The sequence below is a fragment of the Ranitomeya imitator genome, chromosome 2 (assembly GCF_032444005.1).
Source record: "Ranitomeya imitator isolate aRanImi1 chromosome 2, aRanImi1.pri, whole genome shotgun sequence".
In the NCBI taxonomy this organism is placed as follows: Eukaryota; Metazoa; Chordata; class Amphibia; order Anura; family Dendrobatidae; genus Ranitomeya; species Ranitomeya imitator.
The window spans coordinates 812,009,941-812,024,460 of record NC_091283.1 but is presented as its reverse complement, the minus strand read 5'-3'; positions in this window follow the sequence as shown (position 1 = coordinate 812,024,460).

The window sequence follows — 14,520 nt, the reverse complement described above, 5'->3', positions numbered from 1 at the left end:
ACTTATATTCCAGTTACCGTAATTTCTTTCAGGTTTTTGTGTTCTGTTCAAATAGGGGTGTTGCCTACCTTTATATCGAGCTGGACATTACGTTTATATAGCTCCCCATTGCTGGGTGTCCATTAGTTGGGGCTTTCTCAGCCCTAATTCACATTTCCATCATTAGATATTTGATAAGGTTTTAACATTAGAGGTTAGGACCTTCCAGAGTAGGGTCACTGTGACGCGGTGCGATGGCTTTTCATTTTTTTTTATTTTTATCAAAATTAAGTTAACTAAGTTCCCTATATCATTTTCATGCACTATTGCTGTTTATTATTTTACATCAGGGCATTCATTCATTTTGTTTGCTTAGTGGCCAGTGTGAATATACGCCTACACGCTGCATGTATACCGACTTATTCTCCAGTTCATTTATTTTGATTTTTACTTCGTTATTGCTGCTAAACGTGGTTGTACAATCTACCCATTGGGTGTACTTAATTTTTCAAATAGTACTTCTGCATTTTGGCCTAGTTTAATAAACAATGACACAATGTAATTTGTCCTGTGTTATTGTTCATCTTAAGGTACCGTTGCACTAAACGATTTACCAACGATCACGACCAGCGATACGACCTGGCCGTGATCGTTGGTAAGTCGTTGTGTGGTCGCTGGAGAGCTGTCACACAGACAGCTCTCCAGCGACCAACGATGCCGAAGTCCCCCGGTAACCAGGGTAGACATCGGGCTACTAAGCGCAGGGCCGCGCTTAGTAACCCGATTTTTACTCTGGTTACCATTGTAAATGTAAAAAAAAAACTACATACTTACATTCCGGTGTCTGTCGCGTCCCCCGGCGTCAGCTTCCCTGCACTGTGTAAGCGCCGGCCGTAAAGCAGAACGGTGACATCACTGCTGTGCTCTGCTTTACGGCCGGCCGGCGCTGACACAGTGCAGGGAAGCTGACGCCGGGGGACGCGACAGACACCGGAATGTAAGTATGTAGTGTTTTTTTTTTTTTTACATTTACAATGGTAGCCAGGGTAAACATCGGGTTACTAAGCGCAGCCCTGCGCTTAGTAACCCGATATTTACCCTGGTTACCAGTGAACACATCGCTGGATCGGCATCACACACGCCGATCCAGCGATGACAGCGGGTGATCAGCGACCAAATAAAGGTCCTGATCATTCGCAGCGACCAACGATCACCCAGCAGGGGCCTGATCGTTGGTCGCTGTCACGCATAACGATTTCGTTAACGATATTGTTGCTACGTCACAAAAAGCAATGATATCGTTAACGAAATCGTTATGTGTGATGGTACCTTTAGTTCCATTTACCTAATTTTAAGATCTTCTAAGAACCAGATGTTTTATTACTAGTTCGCTATACCTGAAACCTTAGAATTCCGTAGAGTTTACTTAGTTTTGTTCATAACTGTAGGTATATACTGAGCTTATTACTTGTATACAGGAGATGTGCATTTTCTTGGTTTTGTTTGGGCCCCACAATGACAGGCTAGCATTAAATGACTAATTCAGCTATATCCAAACATACACATTTGTATGAAACCTGTACTAAACCAAACCTTGGTAAAATAGAGCAAAGTAAACAGAATACATTCTGCACTTGTGTCTTTTCTATCCTGGATCGCATCCGATTTTGGCTGCTTTTTTTTTCTAGGAACAGCTTCACTCATGTACATAAGTTGTGTCGAGCGTCTTCGGAGTGCTCGAAAAGTATGTTCGAGTCCCCGCGGCTGCATGTCTGGTGGCTGTTCGACAGCCTCAACACATGCAGGGGTCGACTAACAAACAGACAATCCCTGAAGGGTTGCGCTTGCGTAACAGCCACCAGACATGCAGCAAAAAAATATATTTTTCGAGCCCCCCAAAGACACTTGGTTAGCACCTGAGCATGCTTAGATAGCACCTTATCACTTAAGATAACCTATCAGCATGTTTATAGATGTAGTGGTTTGACTACTAGGCTGACGTCTTTCAATATAAATTATTTATGTTTTTTTGCAGAGATTCGATGCGTCAGTCATGTGAAATGCGGTGTAGAAGATATGCAAATCGTTCTGTAAGTGTACTGGGGGCGTGTCAATGCACTTGGAAGATGAGGGTTTATTGCACTGACACGCCCCCAGTGCACTTACAGAATGATTTGCATATAAGTTCTACACTAGATTTCACAAATCTTATAAAAAAAGATATCATTTTATTGGGAGATGAGCACCTAAACAGCCATATTACTACTTCCATTCATAAAAATTAAGATATCTCAACCAAAAGTGTTAAACGACATATCTGCTGTATCCGTACATGGAAGACACAATAATGTACAAGAAAAATGAAAAGACAAGATCATTAAATTAGTGAAAAATGAAGAGTGACAAGGACGGACTTGGTTTTGCAGCTGGGCATTAGAAATTTGGTGATGGGGCCATTTTGATGGGGGGTAATATCTGTATTCTACTCCTTTTTCCGATCTGTAAGCTAATTAGGTGAGAGCGGACCTGTAAGAAAAGGAGCTGGGGGGTGCAGTAGAGGGGGTCGCCATAATACCCCCATCTTCTAGTCATTTCCAAATAGCACTAATGCGCTCGTGAAACCTAATTTCATAATTTACCGGCAGCCAGGCTGGAAGAAAATAAAATAATAATAATTTGTAGCCTCTGGACAACAAACTCCGCTTTTCCTCTGAAAAGGTAATTAGCCCCTTAAAAAAGAAAAAAAAAAAAAAAGAGAAAATAAAAAAACGCCATCTCATATTAAGCTAAAATCTCATCAGAAGAGAAAGAGGCCCTCATTACAGGTAATTACGTAGGAATTAGAAACATCATTTAACTAAATGAGTGAATAATACCGCGGAGATTGAGGGAAACTTGGTACACTTCTGCAGAACACTCTAAGTCGCATTACAAAAATTGTTCCTCTTTAATGGAATAATTCCTTTTTCTCGTCTGAGCGGCTTTCAGGAAAAAAAAAAAAAAAAAAACCTGAGCGAGACTGCAGCCCGAAGAGGGACTAAAAGGAGCTGACATGTAAAAGCCATCTCTGCAGGAGAGTGGGATTATAAAGAGCTCCTCAGACAGCATAATGAGGCAAATTAAGCTAAGGGCTGCAAGAAGGAAGAAAGGAAAAACGCAAGCGCTTTTATATGATGATTATTGTTATTATTATGAATATCGAGCTTGTTCAATGAAGAATGTGTTCCAGGGGCCGTGTAGGAAGATGGAGCTGGAAGGCAAAGGTTACGTCTGCATCATAAATCAAAATCTGCGCCTGTGACGGTAATAAGGCACCCCCTGGACGCCGCGACACCATCGTATGATATGGTTAACCCTTCTTCTGACCCACATGCGCCGGACTCCTGAGATAAGACCGGCAGGAGAAATACCTCCAGCAGATTTCTTAATCCTAATCCCTGGGCAAAAACAAAGACTCGCTGCTCCACCTTTGTGCACTTTAATTTACTGCATATATATGTATATATATACAGTTGTGCCCAAAAGTTTACATACCCTGTCAAAATTTTTGCTCTCTTGGCCTTTTTTCAGAGAGTATGAATGATAACACCAAAACTTTTTTCTCCACTCGTGGTTAGTGGTTGAGTGAAGCCATTTATTGTGAAACTACTGTGCTTTCTCTTTTTAAAATCATAATGACAACCCAAAACATCCAAATGACCCTGATCAAAAGTTTACATACCCTGGTGTTTTTTGCACAGAAGTTGACACAAATGGGTTAGAATGGCTACTAAAGGTAACATCTTTGCCTGTGACCTGTTAGCTTTTATGCAGACATACTGATTACAAGCGGAGTGAGTTTCTGGGAACCAGACAGACTCTTGCATCTTTCATCCAGCCACTGACGTTTCTGGATTGTGAGTCATGGGAAAAGCAAAAAAATTGTCAACTGATCTACAGGAAAAGGTAGTTGAACTGTATAAAACAGGAAAGAGATACAAAAAGATATCCACGGAATTGATAATGCAGCGTTCAATCTGTGATCAACAAATGGAAAATCAGGGGCCGTGTAAAAACAAAACCACGGTCAGGTAGACCAATAAAAATGTGTCCACAACTGCCAGGAAAATTGTTCGGGATGCAAAGAAATACCCACAAATAACATCAGCTGAAATACAGGACTCTCTGAAAACTAGTGATGTGGCTGATTCAAGATGCACAGTAAGGAGGAACTTGAAGAAAATGGGCTGAATGGTAGAGTCGCCAGAAGAAAGCCATTACTGAGCAAATGCCATAACGTATCTCACCTACCATATGCAAAACAGCACAGAGACAAGCCTCAAAACTACTGGAACAAGGTAATTTGGAGTGAAGAGACCAAAATTGAACTTTTTGGCCACAACCAAAAACGTTACTTTTGGAGAGAGGTTAACAAGGCCTATGATGAAAGGAACACCATTCCTACTGTAAAGCACGGAGGTGGATCGCTGATGTTTTGGGGATGTGTGAGCTACAAAGGCACAGGAAACTTAGTCAAATATGAAAGAAAAATGAATGCACCACGTTATCAGCAAATACTGGAGGCAAATTTGGAATCATCAGCCCAGGAAGCTGCGCATGGGATGTACTTGGATGTTCCAACATGATAACGATCCAAAACACAAGGCCAAGTCGACCTGTCATTGGCTACAGCAGAACAAAGTGAAGGTTCTAGAGTGGCCATCTCAGTCTCCTGACCTCAATAACATACAGCTACTCTGGGGAGATCTCAAGTGCGCAGTTCATGCTAGACAGCCCAGCAATTTACAGGAACTGGAGGCTTTTTGCCAAGAAGAGAGGGCAGCTTTAACATCTGAGAAAATAAAGAATCTCATCCACAACTACCACAAAAGACTGCAAGCTGTCATTGAAGTTAGAGGGGCAATACACGGTATTAAGAAATGGGGGATGTGAACTTTTGATCAGGGTCATTTGGATGTTTTGGGTTGTCATTATGATTTAAAAAGAGAAAAAACAGTAGTTTGACAATAAATGGCTTCACCCAAGCACTAACCATGACTGGAGAAAAAGGTTTGGTGTTATCATTCATATTCTCTGAAAAAAGGCCAAAAAAGCAAAAAATTCTGCTGGGGTATGTAAACTTTTGAGCACAAATGTATGCATGCTCAGTTCAGCCAAGCATGCATATGTTTTCAATTGGGAGGCTGTTTTCAATTCTTCCCACTAAGGATGTGTGCACACCTGAAAAAGAGCTAAAAAAAATCATAATAAACATATGCACAGGAATATCCGATGACTTGTACATATGTTCCATCTTTTGTATCATTGTCAGGCTATGAAAGCTGTGAGGCGGATACAAGAAGTGACCTGATCATTTCTCTTTGAGGGTCACCCGTTAGTTTATATGCACAATGGAGAAAAAAAATCGTCAGCAAAGACGGAGAGAAAACGTCCGCAGACGTCAAAAATGATGCGCCAGGAAATACACCACCAGCGTTTTCCTGAAACATCTTCCTATAGCAACAACGCAGACGGCGAGTTTGAGGCTACGTTCCCACGATGAGCATTTAGTGCGTTTTTGATGACTATGGGATTTATTGATTTCATACCCGCTGCGCTTCTTTTTTTACTCAGCGTAAACTGACCTGCAGTGCGAGTTTCAAATCCGCAACATGTCACGTCTCTTGCAGATTTACTGAGTTTTCAATACGGATTTTCCCCATAGACTTACATTAGATGCGCAGGCAAAAAAAAAAGAAACACAGCTGCAACGGAAAAGCATAAAAAATGCATGTAATCTGCGCATAAGTACACTGCTCAAAAAAATAAAGGGAACACTTAAACAACAGAATATAACTCCAAGTAAATCAAACTTCCGTGAAATCAAACTGTCCACTTACAAAGCAACACTGGTTGACAATCAATTTCACATGCTGTTGTGCAAATGGAATAGACAACAGATGGAAATTATTGGCAATTATCAAGACACACTCAATAAAGGAATGGTTCTGCAGGTGGGGACCACAGACCACATCTCAGTACCAATGCTTTCTGGCTGATGTTTTGGTCACTTTTGAATGTTGGTTGTGCTTTCACACTCGTGGTAGCATGAGACGGACTCTACAACCCACACAAGTGGCTCAGGTAGTGCAGCTCATCCAGGATGGCACATCAATGCGAGCTGTGGCAAGGTTTGCTGTGTCTGTCAGCATAGTGTCCAGAGGCTGGAGGTGCTACCAGGAGACAGGCCAGTACAGGGGAGACATGGAGGGGACCGTAGAAGGGCAACAACCCAGCAGCAGGACCGCTACCTCCGCCTTTGTGCAAGGAGGAACAGGAGGAGCACTGCCAGAGCACTGCAAAATGACCTCCAGCAGGCCACAAATGTGCATGTGTCTGCACAAACGGTTAGAAACCGACTCCATGAGGATGGTCTGAGTGCCCGACATCCACAGATGGGGGTTGTGCTCACAGCCCAACACCGTGCAGGACGCTTGGCATTTGCCACAGAACACCAGGATTGGCAAATTCGCCACTGGCGCCCTGTGCTCTTCACAGATGAAAGCTGGTTCACACTGAGCACATGTGACAGAGTTTGGAGATGCCGTCTCTGCTGCCTGCAACATCCTTCAGCATGACCGGTTTGGCAGTGGGTCAGTAATGGTGTGGGGTGGCATTTCTTTGGAGGGCCACACAGCCCTCCATGTGCTCGCCAGAGGTAGACTGACTGCCATTAGGTACCGAGATGAGATTCTTAGACCCCTTGTGAGACCATATGCTGGTGTTGTTGGCCCTGGGTTCCTCCTAATGCAGGACAATACCAGACTTCATGTGGCTGGAGTGTGTCAGCAGTTCCTGTAAGATGAAGGCATTGAAGCTATGGACTGGTCCGCCCATTCCCCAGACCTGAATCCTATTGAGCACATCTGGGACATCATGTCTCGCACCATCAACCAACGTCACGTTGCACCACAGACTGTCCAGGAGTTGGCGGATGCTTTAGTCCAGGTCTGGGAGGAGATCCCTCAGGAGACCATCCGCCGCCTCATCAGTAGCATGCCCAGGCGTTGTGCAGTAGGGAGGTCATACAGGCACGTGGAGGGCACACACAATACTGAGCATCTTTTCCTTGTGATCAGGCATTTCCACTGAGGTTGGATCAGCCTGTAATTTGATTTTCCACTTTGATTTTGAGTATCATTCCAAATCCAGACCTTCATGGGACATTTATTTTGATTTACATTGATAATTGTTATGTTTTATTGTTCTGAACACATTCCACTATGCAATCAATAAAAATTTGCAAGGGGAATATTTCACTCAGAGATATCTAGGATGTGGTATTTTAGTGTTCCCTTTATTTTTTTTGAGCAGTGTATATAATGTTTTGCCAAAGCAAAACAAAAAGTATCAAAAACAAAGCAAATTTAGTTAAAGCATCGCACACCGACAAGAGACAAAAAAAAAAACACAAGAAAAAACGCAAGTAACCTAATTTCAATAATACGTGCAGAAATGGTGCAGAAGTTCTACAATATCAAATACTCACCGAAAGCTCATCGTGGGAACATAGGGGAAAAATTAGCACGGAGGATTTTTTAGGAGTTTTTGGAACAGAAACCGTATAAATGCTTCCGAATCCTTCTCAAAAACTTGGAGAGTTTTTGTTCAGTTTCTGCTTCAAAAAGTCCTAAAACTTTCACCATACTCCAAAGGTAGTTTTATTAGGTGTTTTTTTTTGGGGGGGGGGCAGGTCTGCTGTAAAATATGCCTGAACAAAATCGATTGAAAATGCTTTAAAGACTCTTTTCAAAAACCGGCATATAATTTCTTTGACTGGCCTCATGGAAAATGTTCCGTTGAAAAGGTTGCTAGAAAAAAAGCTCTGCAAAAATGCTTGAAAACTGCCTCACAAATTACTTCAGGAAATGAAAACGTTCAAAAAAAAACCTCAACAAAGTACAAGCGTTTCCTGAAACGGTTTCCATTGGAAAATAGTTTTGGACTTCCTCAAAATACCCTTAAAGCAGATCTGCCATCAGATCAGATTTCCCAATACACACTACATATGGTATGAAATAAATCTCATCGACCTGATGAGACTGGTGTACTTACTGTGACAGTGTTAGAATGTCTGTATAATCCTTTGATTAGTTTTCTGCCTAATATTTAAATGAGTGTTTTATGAGCGAAGTTCTAGCTGTATTATTATTATTGTATAATTATACAACCACTCAGATGGATTTTCAAAATAAACACATCAGTCTCATTAGGTCTTCGAGATCTATCAAATAATGTATGTAGCTTATATTGAAAAATCTGGTGATATATCTGCTTTAGAGATTGCATCGGCCATTTAGGAATTTAATATGCCCTATCCTTTGGTTTTCTCACATAAGGCGAATGCACATCAACTGAATATTACATGTACGGTTGGCCCGTACTGCTGAAATCCAGTGTGAACAGCCACCTAAAACCTCAATAAGGTACTGTATGAATTTGGGATCTAATACCAAAGGACAGATTATCAATATTTAAGTAGTGGACAACCCCTTTAAGGACAGTATCATGAGCCTAATACGGGCACTAGTCCTTGCCCAACCACAGGTCTGAGGACGTCAACTAAAAGCATCTTAGACATCTACGATGATGTCAGTACAAGTCATCACATCTGCGGCAAGGCTTGGATTACGTCTATATTACAACTGTCCTGAATGGGAGGAAGGTCCTGCCCGGGCACTACCTAGATATTACCTATACCAAAGTGTGAGAATCGAACCCCCACCATCCAGATATTTACAGGGTATCCTAAGGATTGGGGGCAGAGTACCAAAACTGGAAAATGTTCACAATAGACTATGAGTTTATGATATTCAAGCACATTTATTATTTTAGAAGAGTAACTTTTTTCAATTTATTGTTTTAGTCTCGTCTTACTCTTCATTCTGTCTCTTTAAGTAATAATGTGCCTTAAATGATGGGACTTGTGCGGTGGACATCAAAGTTGGACTGACACAGCAGCACCCCTGACACTGATCGGCCATAACTACCTGTAAACTGTGAGGACTTCTTCTTCCACCACAACTCATAGATGTTCGATCGGATTGGGATCTAGAGAATTTGGAGGCCAAGTCACCACCTTGATCTTTTCATCATGTTCCTCAACAATTTTTGCAGAATTATTAGACCAGGTCACCTTCTTCTACTGCTCCGTGTTGAGGTCTGGGGGTCACCACCGGCTTTGTTGCTTATTATCCTGTTGACACTTCACCATGTGTCCGTTTTTGGACTACTTTAGGTAAGAAAATCCCCCAAGAGCTGCAGTCTTACCATGCTGTAACCCAGTCACCTAGTCATCACAATTTGGCCCATGTCAAAGCGGCCAAGATCCATAAGATTGCACATTTTCCTGCTTTCAACACAACTTCAAGAACCGTTTACAGATCGCCGTTGGTCCGACTGCTGGTCTCCCAACAATATGTAACGCATAAAAAGGGGATAACTTTAAATATTGAGGATAACCCTTTAAAATCATTGACAGCCAAAATAAATAACATTATTTTGGGACAGTGGCTCCTGGCAGGAGATGGAATACATTAGGCAGCAAATTCTTGAAGTTGGTGGGCTCGATTCATTCTTGTTCCTTTTAGCTCAATTTTCTTTTTTCGTGTTGACGTCTTCATTGACAACATTTTTTAAAATAAAAACGTATAGTCCAGAGGATAAAATATTGCCATGGCTTTATTCATAAACAGTTTAAAATCCAAAACAATGACAGCGTTCATTTACGCGTTTCAGGCTTGTGTAGTTGCCCCGAGTCATATCCGCGGAATTCTTCTATTTCTTCTCCGACGGTCCATGAATTCATGTGCGTTTGGATGAGTTAAAAACAATTTTTCTTTTTCATTAAATTCTTCAAAATGGAGAACGTTTCACAAATTTTATGCAAAATATAAAAAAAAAAAAAGTTCTTTAAACGAAGTGGTGAAAAAAGTGTCACATTTCGCTAAACCATCTAAAAATTTCAGATGTGCAGTGCTGTGCAAATTAATTGGGACAAAGCATTTTTTTAAGTTAAATCGTAAGTTGGTTACCAGTCAGTGATTCAAACCAGTTTTAATATACGGTATAATAAATAAATCTTGGTCAACCAGCCAGTGGAAAAAAAAGGTAATTTTCAGAATTAGTATGTAACTAATTATAACATTTTATTTTTTTGCTTTGTCCCAATTAATTTGCACAGCACTGTACATAAAATCTCTCTCTGAGTGGAAGGGAGAAATTAGAAATTTTTTTTTTTTTTTAAATCACAGATCAGCCAATAATATCTGGGAAACCCCAACCCGTGCACCCATTAACAAAAGAAAAAAAAACAAAAAAAAACAGGCGAATACTTCAAATAGATGTGTAAAAAGGTGCAGCCACATATAGTACAGTCCCAACCGGGGTCCTCCAAACGTCTTTGTGGGCTCAGTGATGGGCAGAGGAGCAGACCTGTGTTCCACCAGATGGAGGCATGGTTCCTTAGGCTGTTCCTGAAGAGGGTCTCTTTGCAGAGGGGGCCAACGACTTCTTTATAAATATCCACAGCTCCCTTTCAGGACATTCTTCCCCAGGATTGGAGGAAGGTGAGAGGAGGTGATTCTTCACTGTGCGATTGCATATTTATCCTATCTATATATTCGTCTAAGGGGCACTTCCGTCTGTTTGTCTGTCTGTCACGGAAATCCAAAGTCGCTGATTGGTCCTGGCCGCGACCAATCAGCGAAGGGGCACAGTTAGGCCGCGAAATGGCTGCTCCCTATTCCCCCCCAGTCAGCTCCCGCCGCCCACATAGCGTTTTAGCAGTCCGTTAAACCGACTACGTTACACCGCGGCGTAACGCAGTCTGTTAACACTGCGTGACGAAGTTTTTACTATTGATGCTGCCTATGCAGCATCAATAGTAAAAAGATATGTTAAAAATAATAAATAAAAAAAAAAAAAAATGGTGCTATTCTCACCCTCCGGCGTCCACTGATGCGCACATCGGTGGACGCCGGAGGGTGAGTATATAACTTTTTTTTTTTAACAGATATGGTGCCCACACTGCTGTATACTACGTGGGCTATGTTATATACTGCGTGACTGATATGTACTACGTGGCTGTGTTATATAATACGTGGGCTGTGCTACTATGTGGCTGTGCTATATACCACGTGGCTGTGTGTTATATAGTACGTGGGCTGTGCTATGTACTATGTGGCTGTGCTACATACTGAATGGGCTGTGCTATATACTACGTGGCTGTCTGTGTTATATAGTACGTGGGCTGTGCTATATACTACGTGGCTGTGCTAAATCTTGCACCCCCGACATCCAGCGCCCTGAACCCCCAACATCCTGCGAACAATCAGCAACAGACGCAGTCCAGCCGTGAATTGACCAATCAGCAATATTGGCGCGGAATTTAACCCCCACTCACAGCGCGACATACATACATATTCTGGAATACCCAATGCGTTAGAATCTGGCCACCATCTAGTTATTAATAGTTGTGTAGATTGGTAAACTGCAGTGGGCTGAGGCAATAGGTAATCAGCAGGCATTCACAAATTAACATAAAACAAGAGTCAACATACAGTCTCATATGTAACAATGGCTCAGTTGAAGCCTCTGAGACACTAACAAGAGTAATAGAATGATTGTTTTACGGTTACCATATGTATACATGAGATCCAGTCCGCACGTCTTCCTCTGCTGTCAATGAATGGAAACACTGATTCCAGAGACTGGACACTTTCCAGGTGAAATTAGTGCATTTAAAAATCAACGAGAAAACAAGTGTCCAATAAAACACAAGTTCGACGTAAATGATGCAGTGCTGGAAAAAGTCTGCATCCCTTAGAGCCGTGGATTCCGCTCTATGTCCATTGGTCCAGTAGTCTTTATACAAGGCCAGCTGCTCACAATCAGCCCGATATTGGCGTGGCCCATCAACAGAACAGAGCAGAAGAGAAGCCGCTGCTCTGTCAACGTGACAACAGGCGAAGCTGCAGAAATCGCCGGCAGGAGCAGTCAGTGCCTACAGAGATCAGCGCCAGGAACAACAGGCAGGTAGTGAGAAACTACCTGTTAGTTCTTAGGCCAACGGTAAAAAAAAAATAATAATATAGTCCTGGATAACCCCTTTAAGTTGTTTAACACTAAGGACTGATGAGGTCAAGAAAGGTCTTCAAACGGTCAAAATGTTTCGATTAATTCCACGTCTCATGTATGAGGGCACAGGACCCTGGACTTGTAATTGGCACATTAGTGCACAAATTTATGATGCAGCTATGTGAGAATGTAGAAAATTCAGTGTCTATTTGGAGCGCACTTCCCCCATCGCTCCTTGTCAGCGAGTCCTTAAACCTTCCACAAAGGAGCTCTTCAGGTCGACAGACAGAGCTGCTCCAGATCAGCGGCCACAAAATGTTTCCACGTAACATGATCTTTTAACCTGACCAAATACAATTCCCCTGATATGTCTCCCCACCCCGTACAGAGGTGCTCAGGACAATGGCGGCTTGTTTGCGGTCTCATGGCCATGGTCCATGCTCATGAGGTAATTACCTGGCGGTATCCTCACCTTTATCGGTACTTCCGATGTTGCCTCTGATTCTCTGATGTCCTCGTGATGGTTATCGCTACAGCAGGTCAATAGGGCAAAGGGTGAAAACGCACCGCTGCGCAGCTAAGCTGCCTGGGATATCCCGCCGGGGGATGGACATTTCCTACATCAGCACCTTGATGACTTGTAGCGCTGGAATGGAGGTACTGGGATGGGCGCAATACATCATGGGGCACATCATCAAAGAAAAATGGCCCCCAATAAATTGCAGCCACATAACTTGGTACGTATCTAGACATTTCTCTACAGACCCTGATGCCTTTACAAATCGCTTAGAAAAAAAATTCTGATGTAGATACGTCCTCTACATGAGAGGATACATCATAGACTTCTCACGTGACATAGTCGTTGCGTAGACTCAGAAACAAGTGTAATTAAAGGGATTTACCTGCTTAGATCAGGTAAGTGCAGATCATCAGGGGCCTCCGTCCTGCCAGACAGACGGGATGGAAATATGGCCGTGACCCTATGGGCTGAGCGCTGCCCACATGTAGTCCCGCATTTCTGTATCTATTACAGCCAAAAAAGTCAAATACGTTTGCGTTTCAGTATATTATATCCTGTGCATGTAAAAAGGATCACCAGCTGATGCGGTACAACTGAAATATACCCCTCAGAAACGTCCTGGGGGCATTATTTCTCCTATTATCCATCTACAATATAAGGCCTCAGTCTTTTTAGGATTTTATTTTTTTAGATACTTGTTAAGAAAATAAGTCATGAATTTTTTTTTTTTTAGTATTTATTTTTTGTGTATTTTCTTATAATTATATAATATTTACAGGTGCTTCTCACAAAATTAGAATATCAAAAGGTTAATTTATTTCAGTTCTTTAATACAAAATCAAATTTCAAGCTGGTGTCAAAGTATTCTAATTTACTGAGATAATGACTTTTGGGTTTTCATTGGCTGTAAGCCATAATCATCAACATTAACAGAAATAAACACGTGAAATAGACTATATAATATATGAGTTTCACTTTTTGTATTGAAGAATAGACAAACTTTTTTATGATCTCTAAGTTTTTGAAAAGCACCTGTATAATTTTTATATATTACACTAGATGGTGGCCCGATTCTAACGTATCGGGTATTCTAGAATATGTAGGTAGTATATAGCACAGGCTACGTAGTATATTGCACAGCCACGTATGTAACAGGTTAAAAAAAGACTTAAAAAAACAAAACATACTCCCCTTCCGAAGGCCCCTTCAAATCCTGGCGCCTGTGTGCGGTGCACGCGGCAGCTTCCGGTCCCAGGGTTGGTATGAGCGCAGGACCTGTGATGACGTCGCGGTCACATTACCGTGACGTCATGGCAGGTCCTTCTCGCATAGTATCCTTGGCACCGGAACCTGCCGCTTGCACTGCCGAGGACAGCGCGCCACGTTGGAGGGTGAGAATAACCTTTTTTTATTATTATTATTTGTAACATTAGATCTTTTTACTATTGATGCTGCATACGCATTATCAATAGTAAAAAGTTGGTCACAGGGTTAATAGCTGCGGTAACGGAGTGCATTACACCACGCTCCGGTAACTCTGGCATTAACCCTGTGTGAGCGCTCAGCGCTGACTGCAGGGCAGTAAAGCAGCGGCCATTTCGCTGACAGACTATGGCCGTCACTGATTGGTCTTGGCAATGGTCGTGGGCGTTTTGCCACGACCAATCAGCGACTTGTATTTCCATGACAGACAGAGGCCACAACCAATGAATATCTGTGACTGACAGACGGAAGTGACCCTTGACCCTTAGACAATTATATAGTAGATATCATGAAGAAGAAAAAAAGAAAAAAAAAAAAAATCTATAGATATGTAGATATCTATATTGGAAGTGCATAAAGCATGACTGGAGAATGATACCTTATATAAAAAAAAAATTATAGAATATATATTTTATAATATG